Source organism: Toxorhynchites rutilus, chromosome 3 (assembly GCF_029784135.1).
Source record: "Toxorhynchites rutilus septentrionalis strain SRP chromosome 3, ASM2978413v1, whole genome shotgun sequence".
NCBI classification, from domain to species: domain Eukaryota; kingdom Metazoa; phylum Arthropoda; class Insecta; order Diptera; family Culicidae; genus Toxorhynchites; species Toxorhynchites rutilus.
The window spans coordinates 94,882,668-94,896,989 of NC_073746.1; the positions used below are offsets into that span (position 1 = coordinate 94,882,668).

General features: G+C 38.3%; 1 protein-coding gene across 2 annotated transcripts in view; it reads left to right on the forward strand.

Annotated features, from left to right (window-relative positions):
* LOC129775616 (serine-rich adhesin for platelets-like) overlaps positions 1 to 14,322 on the forward strand; it is a 109,919-nt gene that overhangs the window by 30,719 nt on the left and 64,878 nt on the right. The window contains exon 2 of one of the 2 annotated variants that reach the window (XM_055780570.1): positions 8,080 to 8,157. The exons of the other annotated variant lie outside the window; for it this stretch is intronic. The gene's annotated coding sequence lies outside the window, so the exon portion shown is untranslated. The remainder of the gene's footprint in view (positions 1 to 8,079; positions 8,158 to 14,322) is intronic. 2 annotated transcript variants of the gene reach the window in all.

A 14,322-nucleotide genomic window follows, 5' to 3' on the forward strand; every position in this document is an offset into this window, starting at 1 on the left:
TTTAAAATGTACATTCTCCTAGTTGGAAGGTACAATTTAGATTAATTAGAACTAAGGAAAACTGGAAAAGCTTTACCACAAAGTTTAGTGAGTGAGTTGCAAATTAGCATATGGTAGCTATTCAGCTACCAAAATCCTTCCAATGTGTATCTAGTAAATCTAAAAGAAGGCCCAAGTTATATTAACATTAAACCTACCACAAGGGGTCAAATGACCCATTTTATACGTTTAGTCAAAATTTTATTGCAAATAACATTGTCACAACATCATTTGCCTACACTACTTTTCCTAAAACATACATTATTTGTATTGCTGACTATCCAATTTGTATTGCTGACTATCCAAGCGAGCTAACAGTAACCATTCCAAGCTACAATGCTATTTAGCGTGTCAAAAAATGTAATTTCATTATTTTGCTAATAACTGCTATCCCAAAATGTCGAAATATACAGTAGAAATATGGTATGCCACGTTTCTCAACAAAACTGTATAAATCGAGTCATTATTCACTAACTATTTATGAAGGGTCACTTGACCCGCTGTGGTAGGTATAGGTATACATGAAACATCGGTAGGTTTAGTGTTCATAAAAAAAAGCGTTCTATTTTGACTGTTAACTAGAGTGCCAATGGATGTATGGGAAAAAGTGAACCTCTAATTTTCAAAGCGAACTTGATTAAAAATGTTTATTCCCACGTAAAAGTACCGTATGCAAAATATCAGCTCAATCGGACTTCATTTATTAGTGTCGCACAGCGGTCAAAGTTTGAGTTTTTTGAAAACCGAAAAATCATCCAAGGGGGAAGTGAAGGAGTTTTTGAAAAAAAAAATTTGATGCCAAATGTCTTCAAATGAAACGTTGATATCTATTGTTATCTTGATTTTTTTCTGTCGAAAATCGACACTCCGGGGCTTTTTGTCAAAAATTTACTCTTCGGCACTTGGTCGTTTTTGTCTGAAATGTCGATTTTGTCGATTTTTGATGAATTTTTTTTTGAGTTAACAATAAATCTCGACGTTTCATGCAATTCTAAGACATTTGGCATCTAACAATTTTTTTCGAAACCCCCCATTTCCTTTCTCCCCCCTTGGGTGATTTTTTTCGAATTTCAGAAAACTCAAATTTTGAGATTTACTATAATAGTAAATGAAGTCCGTATGAAACAATATTTTGCAGAGGGTATTTTATCGTGCAAATCAACATTTCGCAAGGAGTCCCGTATGAAAAATCGATAGGACGATTTTCATTGGCGCCCTAAACCATACGTTTCGCCTCGTATTCCGAAAAAAAGGAATCCCAGATTATCGATTTTTGGTAAAAAAAATAATTTCGAGATGACAGTAGATCTCGACGTTTCATGCAATTTGAAGACAACTCCGATTTCCTCTACTCCCCCTTTGGGTGATTTTTCGGTTTTCAAAAAATTCAAACTGACCGCTGTGCGACACTAGTAAATGAAGTCCGATTGAATTGGTATTTCGCATAGGGTAGTTTTTCGTGGGAATCGCCGTTTTTATTCAAGTTCCCTTCAAAAATTCGAGATGACCATTTTCATTGGCACTCAAAAAGAAAGGAAATTTGCATTAAAACAAAATTTAATCAATTAACACGTGTTCTGTGATTTTTAAAGTTATTTTAGATTGACAATAAATAAGCCTTTTTCAATATACGGTTTTGAAATGTTTAACTTTATTATGCTCTACAAAAATATCGAAAATAACTAATGGATAATTTAGATAAAATGGATGAAATAATGTTTCCAGGATGTTAGAAGCTTTTTGAAAGCGAAAAAAATGGGCCCTATGAAAATTTGAATAATGGAATATTTAAAAATACTCGTACACATTATGTTTTAATCCTGCGGTAGATAGGGACCGCATAAAAAAAGTTTCCCCCAAGAAAATTACTCGAATCCACGCCATTCACCGTTCAATTTCCTTTTGTTTCCCTGCTTTGCGATGGGACACTTCGCCTTTTCGGTTGCGCGTGGCTGTTTTGTGCTTTTAGTTGTATATCGAAACGTGTTGCTGTTGATAATCATATCATGCAAAAACTTAGAAAAACTTAGAGCATTTGATGAGAGGAGGGGAATGATTTCAGAAGTGGATAATTGAGACGCAAATATGCTTTTTTCGCACTGAAATGCATATAAACCATCGAAAAAAACTAAATGGACGATAACTTCGTCAAATACGCTTCTTTTCATACACCGCACAAGAACAGAAAATCGCACAAAAAAATAGCACTAAAAAAATTAGCGTAAAAAAAAAACCCCACAAAAACAGGTTTTAGTGTATTTTAGAATGCATTGAAATTTTAGAAATAACGCAAGAATATGTCGGAATTTGTGTCCCTATTGCTAATGCATGTATTACATTTATTATGCATTTGGATGTGTACTTTCCTTGTCTAACTCCACACGCGGCGCTCTAAGTTCTTACCACTCAAATATTATCTCCCTCTCGCTAGAATCCTATCTCCTCACTATCAAACTTTATTCTCTCTTGTCATTCTTCGCGTACCCTAGATAAAGATACCTGCAACGAAATACCCAAATCGTATGGGGTTTCCATATTTTTGACGTAGGACTACATCTTTCATTTCTATACCGGGGTATAAAACCAATGTTTCGAAAACGAAAGCGTTTCGCCGGAGAACCGAGATTTTGAGCGTTAATAGCTCCTAAACAACTGAACGAAATGGTATGATAAACACTTCATTCGAAAGATAGAATGTCTACGCGTTATATACTTGTTACTTTTTGACCCTAAACTTGTTTCAATAGTCTTAAAATTGCATTCAAAACAGGCTATTGAAATCACGAATCGGTATATAAGCGAGCGCCGCTCGGAAATTCACTCAGTTATAATTGAACAGCGATTGGAGCATGTTGTCGCTGCTGTGGTGAAGCTCTTCGTTTATCATGAAAGCGCGTTTATCATGCAGCTTAGGCCAGAAGGGAATCCATCAGAAGGAGGGTGATGCCACAAACGGTTCCCCGGGAAGAGATCGGAGCAGCCGCCACACAGGTTGTTTGCAACTGTGAGTGAGGGCAGAAAAGCCGAGCCATCAGAAGGAAAAGAGAAGGTGACCAAGAGAGTACACCCAGGTTTTTTTACGCGGTTTTTTTGCGTGGTTTTTTTACGAGGTTTGTTTTACGCGGATTTTCCAATTAACGCGGTTTTTTACGCGGATTTTCCAATTAACGCGGTTTTTTTACACGGTTTATTTTACGAGGTACGTATCCTCCGCGTAAAAAAAAAATCTGGGTGTATCAGCATCGAAAAACTGTTCCCGGAAAGGCATCGAAGAAACCGCCACACACACATATACACGCGTGGATTTTTTTTTCGTTTGTATGCCATTCAGCATCGAGAAAATTCCAGAAATATCTAATCGCTGCTGAAAAATAATCTGCCAGTTCCCCTGGGAATTCAAAAATACATTCATGCGAAAGAGTTTATTTTAATGTTTTCTAACCATATAACACAGCGACCAAATATTTTCCAATCAAGTGCTATTAACAGGTGATTATCGAGTTAGCATTAACCCACTGGTGGGCTTCGCATATCGGGGAAAATCTGGAAAAATCTAATCGTTGCTGAAAAATAATCTGTCAGGTCCCCTGGGAATTGAAAAATACATTCATGCGAAAGAGTTTATTTTAATGTTTTCTAACCATATAACACAGCGACCAAATACATTTGATTTTGTAATTTTTCAATCAAGTGTAATTAGCAGGAAAGCTTCTGAACATTATTCTTCCCCATCAGTAGGATATTCTCGTATCCAATATTGTATGCGCGCGTAACGGAAAATGTTTCGCATCGTGAAAATTATAAAATTTTTAATCGATTATTGCTCAGTCGCCGCAAATTTCAAACTCAGAGAGTTCATTCCCCTCTAGTTTGCCTTTCACATTGCCATCGTAAACCACACCATATCTCGATTCAATCACGAACAAAAAGCATACTTAAGCGATATTCTGGTGGTGAAACGAATTCATTTTTCGTGAGGACATCGACAAGGTAACATCGTATTTGAGCGAGCTGGACGGCGGGCGATCAAGGTATCGAGGGATTCATTACCTGGCCTGACCTGATCTGAAAGACATGCAGTTTGTTTGGAACTGTGAGGAAGGGCAGAAAAGCCGAGCCATCAGAAGGAGAAGAGAAGGTGACCAGAGAGTATCAACATCGAAAAACTGTTTCCCGGGAAGACATCGAAGCAGCCGCCACACACACACATACACGTGCGGATTTTTTTTCGTTTGGATGCCATTCAGCATCGAGAAAATTCCGGAAAGATCTAAACGCTGCTGAAAAAGTATCTGCCAGTTTCCCTGGGAATTGAAAAATACATTCATGCGAAAGAGTTTATTTTAATGTTTGCTATCCATGTAACACTGCGACCAAATATTTTTCAATGAAGTGCTATTAACAGGCGGTTATCGAGTAAGCATTAACCACTGGTGGATTTCGAGAAGAATCGAGGAGAATCCGGAAAGATGTCGTTACTGCAAAATCATCAGCCAGTTCCCCTTGGAATTGAAAATTGCATGCAAGCGAAGGAGTTTATTTTAATGCTTTCTATCCATATAATACTGCTACCAAATACATTTAGTTCTGTGATTTTTCAATCAAGTGCAATTAGCAGGAAATCTTCTGAAGATTATTCTTCCCCATCAGTAGTATATTTTCGTATCCAATATTGGATGCATAAAACCTTGTACCTCCAACGTGACGCTCTCGTTTTCGAAGTCCCTCAAATATTCATTTATTCATTCATTCAGAATGAATTCAGATTCAACTTCAAACAAATGATCATTAAATCAACGATAGTCCTACGTCACCATTGCGGTTATACCATAGATATAACCCACTTCCTGTTTTTGTCATTCAATACTATTACCAGCAAACCGGAAGTCGAAACAAGAATCAATTCTGTATTGTGGAATCTACGTTCATCTATTGTTGACAAAACATAGAAAAAAGTTCATTTGTATGTTTTGAAACGGTTTCAGTTCCGTTTCAAACATTAATGTTCAACAGTCCGGAACAAAGTCAGGTGTTGTTTCGTCACAAAAGTATTTGACAAACAACAAACCAATCTATCTATAAAATATTCTCCAACTGATGATTCTTGTAGTAAATTTTCTCGTTTTCACTAAAACATCTTAAAAGTTTGTGTGTTTCATACCTAAAAACGCCAAAAAAAAATTATGTGTTGAGTCGAAATATTACTACGTCACGCTGGAATGGATCGTATACTTTACGTGACGTGACAACGACTTCTTGGGACAGTTGATACTCCTCCATTTGTGGACCGATCTTAACCAAATTGTGTGGGTTCTTGACTCTCATTGTTTGCTCAGAGAAACCCAAGTATAAAAATGGTTTGAACATAGATTCAGTTGATAAATTAAAAAAATGCTCTATTTTTGTGACTTGACAACGCTTCAAAATACCTGTATTTCAAAATGCTTGTTTCTCATAAATTACAAAATTAAATCTAGGTCTACCCACGGCTCTTCAAACAAGTATTTAATTATCCATTCAATGGTACAGGGTGGGCCATTTAAAGTGGAAGCATCTGGCAACCCCATAACTTTTGACAGAGATGTCAGATTAACAAATGTCATACCGCGTTGGAAGCGTCATTTCAGTACAATTTTAACCATGGAACAATACACACCTGAACAACGCGCTGAAATTGTTCAGCTGTACATTCAAAATAACTTCTCAATTGTGGCTTTTGGCAAAAAAATCATAATGTCTGATGAGGCGCATTTCAACTTGAATGGAGGAGTGAATAAACAAAATTGTCGGTTTTATGCTACTGAAAACCCTCAATTCATCGAAACGCAACCTCTCTACGACCAAAAAGTTACTGTGTGGTGTGGCATTTATGCCGATAAAGTCATCGGCCCGTACTTCTTTGAAAACGAAAATGGAGCAAAGGTAACCGTGAATGGGGAGCGTTATCGGACAATGATAACCGATTTTTTATTGCCATTTGTTCGTGAAAATGAATTGGACAATTACTGGTTCCAACAGGACGGCGCTACATGCCATACAGCGGCTGCCACGACCAAATTATTGCGCGAAATGTTCCCCGGAAGATTAATATCGAAAAACGGCGATTATGACTGGCCACCGAGATCACCTGATTTGACGCCTCCTGACTTTTTTTTATGGGGATATTTAAAATCCAAGGTATACACTGGTAAACCAAGGACCCTGGCTGCGCTGAAAGACAATATCCGACAAGAAATTGCTGCCATATCGGCCGAAACATTGGGCAAAGTGATGGAAAATGCCGAAAAAAGGGCACATTTTGCGGTCAAGGCCAGAGGCGGTCATTTACGAGATATGATAATCAAAAAGTAGTTAGAACAAATGTCCTTGGACCAAAATAAATGAATTTAAAAAAAAAAAAAATTAAAATTCCACTTCTTTACTTTGCTATTGCAAAAACAAATCCTTCCACTTTAAATGGCCCACCCTGTATATAGACATTGAATTTTGATTAAGCAAGTGCAGAGATATCTCAAGAAATATAAAAATAGTGAAAACCTAAAATATTTTAAATATAATTATCGAGTTTTTTAAACTCGCCTCTCTCAAAGGTTGGCGCATAAAAATCAAATTTCCAAGTTTCCGTTTCCAGGAATTTATGATATAACTAGTGGCTTATTCAAATTACGTTTTAATTTTTTTTCTTCAAACTAAAGTTAAAATTTGGTTCATTGGTGCATAACCTCATGGAATAAGTGTGGCAAGGTATCTAATTTAGAATCTCGCACCGTGTAAATCGCATGCGGTCATTAGGTAGCTTAAAAACTGTAAGTAGCATAGGCAAGGCAAAACTGATATTAACTCATTGTTTATGTGTACCCAGCGTAATACTGATTTGCGCACATGCTGTTTTTCGGTATTGTATTACGTGTTGCCACTTGGTTGTACTGTACTGTATTGTTGACGTAAGAGGTATGGTACCGAGTAGATTAGATAGTCACGCGATGCTCCGAGTGCTCTACGAGGGATAAGCTTGAAGCACACAATATTGTGTGCATAACTGATTGATTGAACTCCCCACACCTGGGGTTAATCTTAATGCCATCAAGCTAGTTTGTCGATTGATGATTCCAGATTACATTGTGTTTGTTTTATCTCAGTTGAATCGGCCACACAGCATCAAGATGGAATATAGCAACAACCTATGGCTTACCGGGATACGCCATTCTAACATCTAATCCGCGTGAGATATCAGCATACATATTGCGAACGTAACAGGAACTTTCTCATTTCTCTCTGGTGTGCAATTTTTGGTTTGTTTGTGCACTTTCACTCATTAGCTTCAACGATGCTGCGATGATGATACTCCCCTACGATTCATTCAGTTCCGTCGTGCAATATCTTAGTTAGGCGGCTTTGTTTGTTTGATTCGTGTATGTAATCATGTAGTTTTGTGGGCTCGATTACCTCCGCTAATGGTATTAGAGCTGTTCATCTGATTATTAATCGACACGGCTGGACGATGATGTGGTCACATTTCCCACCAAGCTTGTTTCCCTTCACCAATTTGAAATTTCCATTTTGTGAAAAAGCTTGAAAAGCTTAAGAAAGTCAATGTGAAAGGGGAAGAAAAAATACATAGAATTTTTGATAGCAACAACGTCTATATATTGCATCGTTTATCACTTTTTTTTTGCTAACAAAAAAATGCTCTGGTTGTATTTTAAGTGTTATGTGTAAAGATACACACTATCAACGTGAGTCGGAGTGATCCTCGAAAGGTAATATCTTCATAGAAATAAAATTCGGTGACGAGTCAAGGTTTTAATTTCCGAAAACGTCATCCTCAGGGTTTATAGAAAACTAAATTTTTCGACAAACGAAATATGTTGATTGCAGAATTTTAGCTGTGAAAGAAAGAGGCTTATGGTGACAGTTAATAATTTGCAAAGGAAAAAAACAATTCCTATCGCAAGCTTACATCAGTATTTTAATACGATTTCATTTTGATTTTTTTCCGCAGCGATCGAAAATTAATGGTATTTTTTTTTATTTTTGCAGGTACGGTCAAACGTTTAGATGTAAATCGAGACTTCATTCGGCTAATAAGTAGACTTATGTTCAACCATTATTCATCAGGTGCGTATCTCCATAGGATGAACCTCGTGAAACTATAATGTTTTGCCTATTAGAATGCCAAAGATTGAATTTTACATTTTGACGTAGTACTACGAAAAACTAAAAATCAATCGCGTTACGAAAAATTCTCAAATTTTGAGTCCATATTGCTCAATCATTTCTTGATGGATTCACGTCAATGATTTTTATTTTTTCATTTTTATTTATTTGTATTGAATTATATGAACAAAAATTGATACAAATACATTCTAAACTTACATTTGTTAATCACTACAAACTATATGACATGCTATACGAATAAAGCTCAGTTGGAAAACGACATTCGGGTCTCTATGGTGTTTTTTTGAAGTTATCGTTCTATTTATGTACGAAGAAGCGAAAAAAGTGAGTCTCTCCCGAAAATAAAAGACGGGTGGGTAATGTCGGGAACATAACCGGAGAGACGTAGGACTAAACCAAGGCCATTTTTATAGCGGCGGTCAAATTGGATTTTACAAGATAACGGATATATTAACAGCAGAGTTAAAGGTGTGTTCCAAATTTCAGATCAATTAGTCAGAAGGAACGGTGAAAAATTTCTATAATTGTTGGACAACCCTACAGACATACAAACCGGTCAAGTTAAATGGAACCGTTTAAAAAAGTAGTTGGTTATTTTGTTAGTGCGAACGCCATTTTCTGGTGGCGGCCATTTCGGATTTGCATTTTTCATAAATAACTGTGTTCTACTGGTCGAGCCCTTTCATTAGATACCAATATTGATGAGGGGTTCGGAAAAAATATATATACATACAGGTCGGACTCGATTATATGTGATTCGATTATATACAATTTTGGACTCGATTATATACAGTTTGGAAAAAAATATCAAGCACAATCACTGGTCTCTTCTATACAGTGCGAGTCCGAAAATTTAATGGAGCGCGCGACCGAAATCGGCGTTCTGCAAAACCTTCCTATATCGCTCAAATTAAAACGACACATAATAAAAAAACAAAGCACAAACGTCCTGCTTGGCGTCCGATGATAGAATGTGGCCAAGCACCACCATCGCTCTCTTTATATAGCCATATAGATAACGTTGTAGCGACCGCCTATATTTATTTATAATCTTTTTCTCGTCCTCCACCTTCCTTTTGTCCATACGTTTCGCCCGTACCCGTGGTTGCTTGTATGAATAGCTGTTCGCTGTGAGAGCGCAGACAAAATGTATGGGATAGTAGGCATTTGTTTCTTCCAATTTTTCATCAATTTGAATTTTATTTGAGCTGAAAAACCGTAATGTACAGCATATAAACAATTGCTGAGGATATTTCCTATTAATGTGTATATTTGGAATCAAAATCCATTCATTAATTGAAGAGGTATTAACGTTCAAAAACTGAACACTTTTTCACATCGAATTATTGAAATGGGCCCCTATATTGAACGGTTAGACGTAGACCTACGTCAAAAACCACAAACCACCTACAGTTGAAGAAGTAGCTGATAAAGTACGCTCCTCGAAAACGAAAATTATATTTAATTCAATAGTGAATATGTCGAAATGGCGTTGAATTGGAAGCTTCTAATTTCCCATATATTTGCTCAGTAACGAGCAACAAATATAGCGGCGAAGCACAATCGAAATGCAAATGCAGTGCTCGCTCTACGGGCATCGACGAGGAATGAAATATGACTACTCAAGCATCGCCCGTTTGCCACACATTGCAATGGACGGAAATAAAGAATAAGCCATTTGTGATTTGAATTACATGACAGTTACTCCCTCCAGTCCGTGAATAGTCAATAGCTTTTCTCAAGGCTAAGACTGTGTCTTCAAGAAAAAATGGTTGCTCGTCCGCTTACTAAGCATTCGAGGTTTCAACCGCCGGACTTTTCATTGAGTAAAGGGTGTGTCACATCAAATTGCATCACGAAAAAAACGCTGTAGAAATTCGCCCAGTAGACCGATCCTTTTGAAAATTTTAGACAGTAAAATAAAAACTATTAAACAACTTTTGGCATTTTCTTTTTATTCATACTTCGAGCCCAAGCCCGTATGCTCGCACCTTCCTCTTTACCCCGTCCATAAGGTTCTGTACAACGTCAGGTTGTAGTTTTTTTGAACAGAAATCCATTTTCTCTTGAAGTCCGCCTCCGATTTGACAACTTTTGGGTTCTTCCGGAGGGCCTGCTTCATAATCGCCCAATATTTCTCTATTGGGCGAAGCTCCGGCGCGTTGGGCGGGTTCATTTCCTTTGGCACGAAGGTGACCCCGTTGGCTTCGTACCACTCCAACACGTCCTTTGAATAGTGGCACGAAGCGAGATCCGGCCAGAAGATGGTCGGGCCCTCGTGTTGCTTCAATAGTGGTAGTAAGCGCTTCTGTAGGCACTCCTTAAGGTAAACCTGCCCGTTTACCGTGCCGGTCATCACGAAGGGGGCGCTCCGCTTTCCACAAGAGCAGATCGCTTGCCACATCATGTACTTTTTGGCAAACTTGGATAGTTTCTGCTTGCGAATCTCCTCCGGAACGCTGAATTTGTCCTCTGCGGAGAAGAACAACAGGCCCGGCAGCTGACGAAAGTCCGCTTTGACGTAGATTTCGTCGTCCATTACCAGGCAATGCGGCTTCGTCAGCATTTCGGTGTACAGCTTCCGGGCTCGCGTCTTCCCCACCATGTTTTGCCTTTCGTCGCGGTTAGGAGTCTTCTGAACCTTGTATGTACGCAGGCCCTCCCGCTGCTTGGTCCGCTGGACGAATGAACTTGACAAATTCAGCTTATTGGCGACATCCCGGACCGAACTTCTCGGATCACGTCTAAACTGCTTAACTACGCGCTTGTGATCTTTTTCACTGACGGAGCATCCATTTTTGCCGTTCTTCACCTTCCGGTCGATGGTTAGGTTCTCGAAGAATCGTTTTAGTACTCTGCTGACCGTGGATTGGACGATTCCCAGCATCTTACCGATGTCCCGATGTGACAACTCTGGATTCTCGAAATGAGTGCACAGGATTAATTCACGACGCTCTTTTTCGTTCGACGACATTTTTCCAAATTTACGAAAAATTGACAGTGAAGCATGGCCAACGTGATCTATACACTCTTATCTGATTATAAGCGAAAGCTGAAGATATAATTCCTAAAAATTAAATTTCTACAGCGTTTTTTCCGTGATGCAATTTGATGTGACACACCCTTTATGGTTGGTCGTCATCGTGGTTTACAGCTCACTCAAAGTTACAAAATTACAACTGCGTAATATTTTGGTAGTTGCGGATAGATTGGATCGCGATTTGAATGTTTTTGACGTAGGACTACGTCTTTCATTTCTGTACTGGGGTGTAAATTCAATGTTTCGAAAACGAGAGAGTGACATTAATACCTCTTTACCGGCTGAATGGAGTGGTATAATAATCACTTCATTCGAACAATAAAATGTCAACGAATTATATGATTGTCACTTATTGGTCCATAACATCGCTTCAATAGCTTAAAAATTGCTTTGTAAACGGGCCTCAATCTAATTCATTGATGATAGTTGCTTTTGTGGTGATCGGAATGTATTCCCGAACACGGACACAAAATCAAGGCACCTGGAGAAACCGTCATCGCGAATGCATGCATGTTGTGATTTCTTTTACTCGCTTGCAAATGTGCTCGAGCTAAGGAAGATATGGGCATTCGGTTCCCGTGATACATTCGTATTCAAGAGCATCAGTTTTTGTTTTGCTTTCGCATGGAATGGTCATGAAGGAATGTTTGCCCTGAAATTGCGGTCGAGCGAAGGAAGATTTGTGCGTTCGGTTTCAGTGATGCAATCATATCTAAGAGCATCAATTTCTATTCTGCTTCCGCGTGGAGTGGTCATGAAAACTCTCGTGTATTATTCTCACGAGAACAAAATAGAATTATGTATGTAGTTTCATCAGTTACCTTTGCAAAACCACGCAAACCCAACGGTTATTACACTTAATTACACTTGATATTTACTAAATATTATCTCTATTTATTTTATTGAATATGATGAGAATTTTTTTTTCGTATTATAGTGACTTTCAACAGTTTTGGCTGGTTTGTTACATTACTTCAATTTTTTGGAAGAATTTCGGGAGTGAGAGTTGACCTCGTGACCTTTTGCGTGAGAGGTACGGATGTTACCACTACACCAGATCGCCTCCATGAGAAAATAATGTTAAGTTTACTCATTTAACTAACTGCAATGTCTGCCAATTGATAGTAATTCAGTGAGAAAAAAAACTAAAGATATGGTTTCCAATGAAATTTGGCTATAGGGGTCTGAGGAAGTTACTTCATTCTGGAAAAGGGGTTTATTGCCCAAAAAAGTTTGAGAACCCCCTGATCTAAACAATGGGTTACCAAGGGGAAATATGCGCCAAAGAAGACCGTTTCTTAGGCTGGGAAGGTAATGGCGATTATCTTTTCGGGTTCGCAAGGAATAATCCTCATCGACTTTCGGAAAAGGGTAAAACTATCACAAATGCATATTATTCATCGCTATAGGACCGTTTCGAAACCGAAATGCAAGAAAAACACAAAAAAATTCCATTCCCATCACGACAACGCACCAGATCAGCAGTTGTGGTCGCAACACAAATGGGGTTCCAGCCTGTTTCACATACCCCTTATTCTCCTCACTTAGTTTCTCCAAGATGGAGAAAATGTTGGCGGGATTTTTTTTATTCAAACAAGGAGGTGCAGAAACGAAATTCTATATTCTAGACAAGAATTAAACCAACAAATTTAAACTAGCAAAGTTCCAATGAAGATTTAAAATAACGAGATTCACCAGGTTTTTTTTTCGATCATTGAAAAGAGACGCGGGGTTTTGAGTACAACTTGGAAATCACGTTGTTTTCAACAAATGAGAAAGTGATACTTAAGCTTATCATATTTTACAACTGTGTTGTGCCAAAATAATACGCCGGGATTACTTTGAAGGGCACAGGGTCATTATTGATAAATATGCCATTTTGATTTTTTTGAATGATTCTTCTTTAATCATGTCTAAATTATGGTGGTTCATAGCTGAGAAAAACTTACAATCAATTGCAAAGCTGACATGTGATGACACATAATGTTGTGTGTTTTGTTTCGAAATGTTCAAAGCTTGTAACAGTTTTTGAAACTGCCAGTCGATTTGCTGTTTGAATATTCCTAAATCTGGAAGAAAGTTCTGGAAGTTTGAAACAAAAATGAGGAACAACGGATAATTTCCTGTTCCTAGGTTTCCTGGTTATCATAATTTTCAAACGATATTTTTTTAACGAAATATCTACATGTTTGATTTAATTTCCGATATTTGATGCTATATGTGTAATTTGTAATTTTGTATTTTTTCTGAAATATTGTATTTTTTTTCACATCCAATCCTATTTATAAATTTTTTTTTCTTGATTTTGCGTCTTTTTCCATGTCTCAATTGTTTCATACTCGCAAAACCATGCGGAAGTCAACGATACATACCGATGGGTACTGCAAACGTGATAAAATTTATACGCATAACGGACCTCTATTTCTTCCATAATTTATTACTTCAGCACTTGTCATCTTTGGGGAGGTCATCCACCTACGCCACCATCATGAAGTTTGTTTTTCGTTTCCTTCTACCGGGCGGCCCTACCGATCCATAATTTCCAGAGTGACTTCACGAGCACGTTGTACGGATAAAAAGTTTTTCTTCGTAGAGACAAAAAAGAACGAAGTTTCGCAACTGATTTCCACGCCAACATAACTCACAATTCATCCAGCACCACCAGAGTTTGCGGTGGTGGTGCGGGAATTGTGGTTCCGCGGCAGGAGCCACAGTTTGCACTTTTATGCAATCTGTGTGGTTCTGCGGCGGACAGCCATGACAGACCTCACGGCTGCCGTCTTCTGTTGCGCTATAGGCAGGCCGGCAAGTGGTAAGACAAAACCCGACGGCAGGAAATTGTTGGCAAAACCACACAATGTGATGAACTTTATGCTGCGGTCGATTGTACCTCCCCACCGTATTGCTGCCGCAACTCACGACGCGTCGGCAAGTCATCCGTGTACATGCTTCAGTCTTTCATGTTTTGGCGTTTATTGCATCGAACGCCGGCTTGTTTCTGGTGCTGCTCCATTATATGACTATGGTTATGGGAAATTCTTGCAGAGACTAGGCTCTTGTATGTG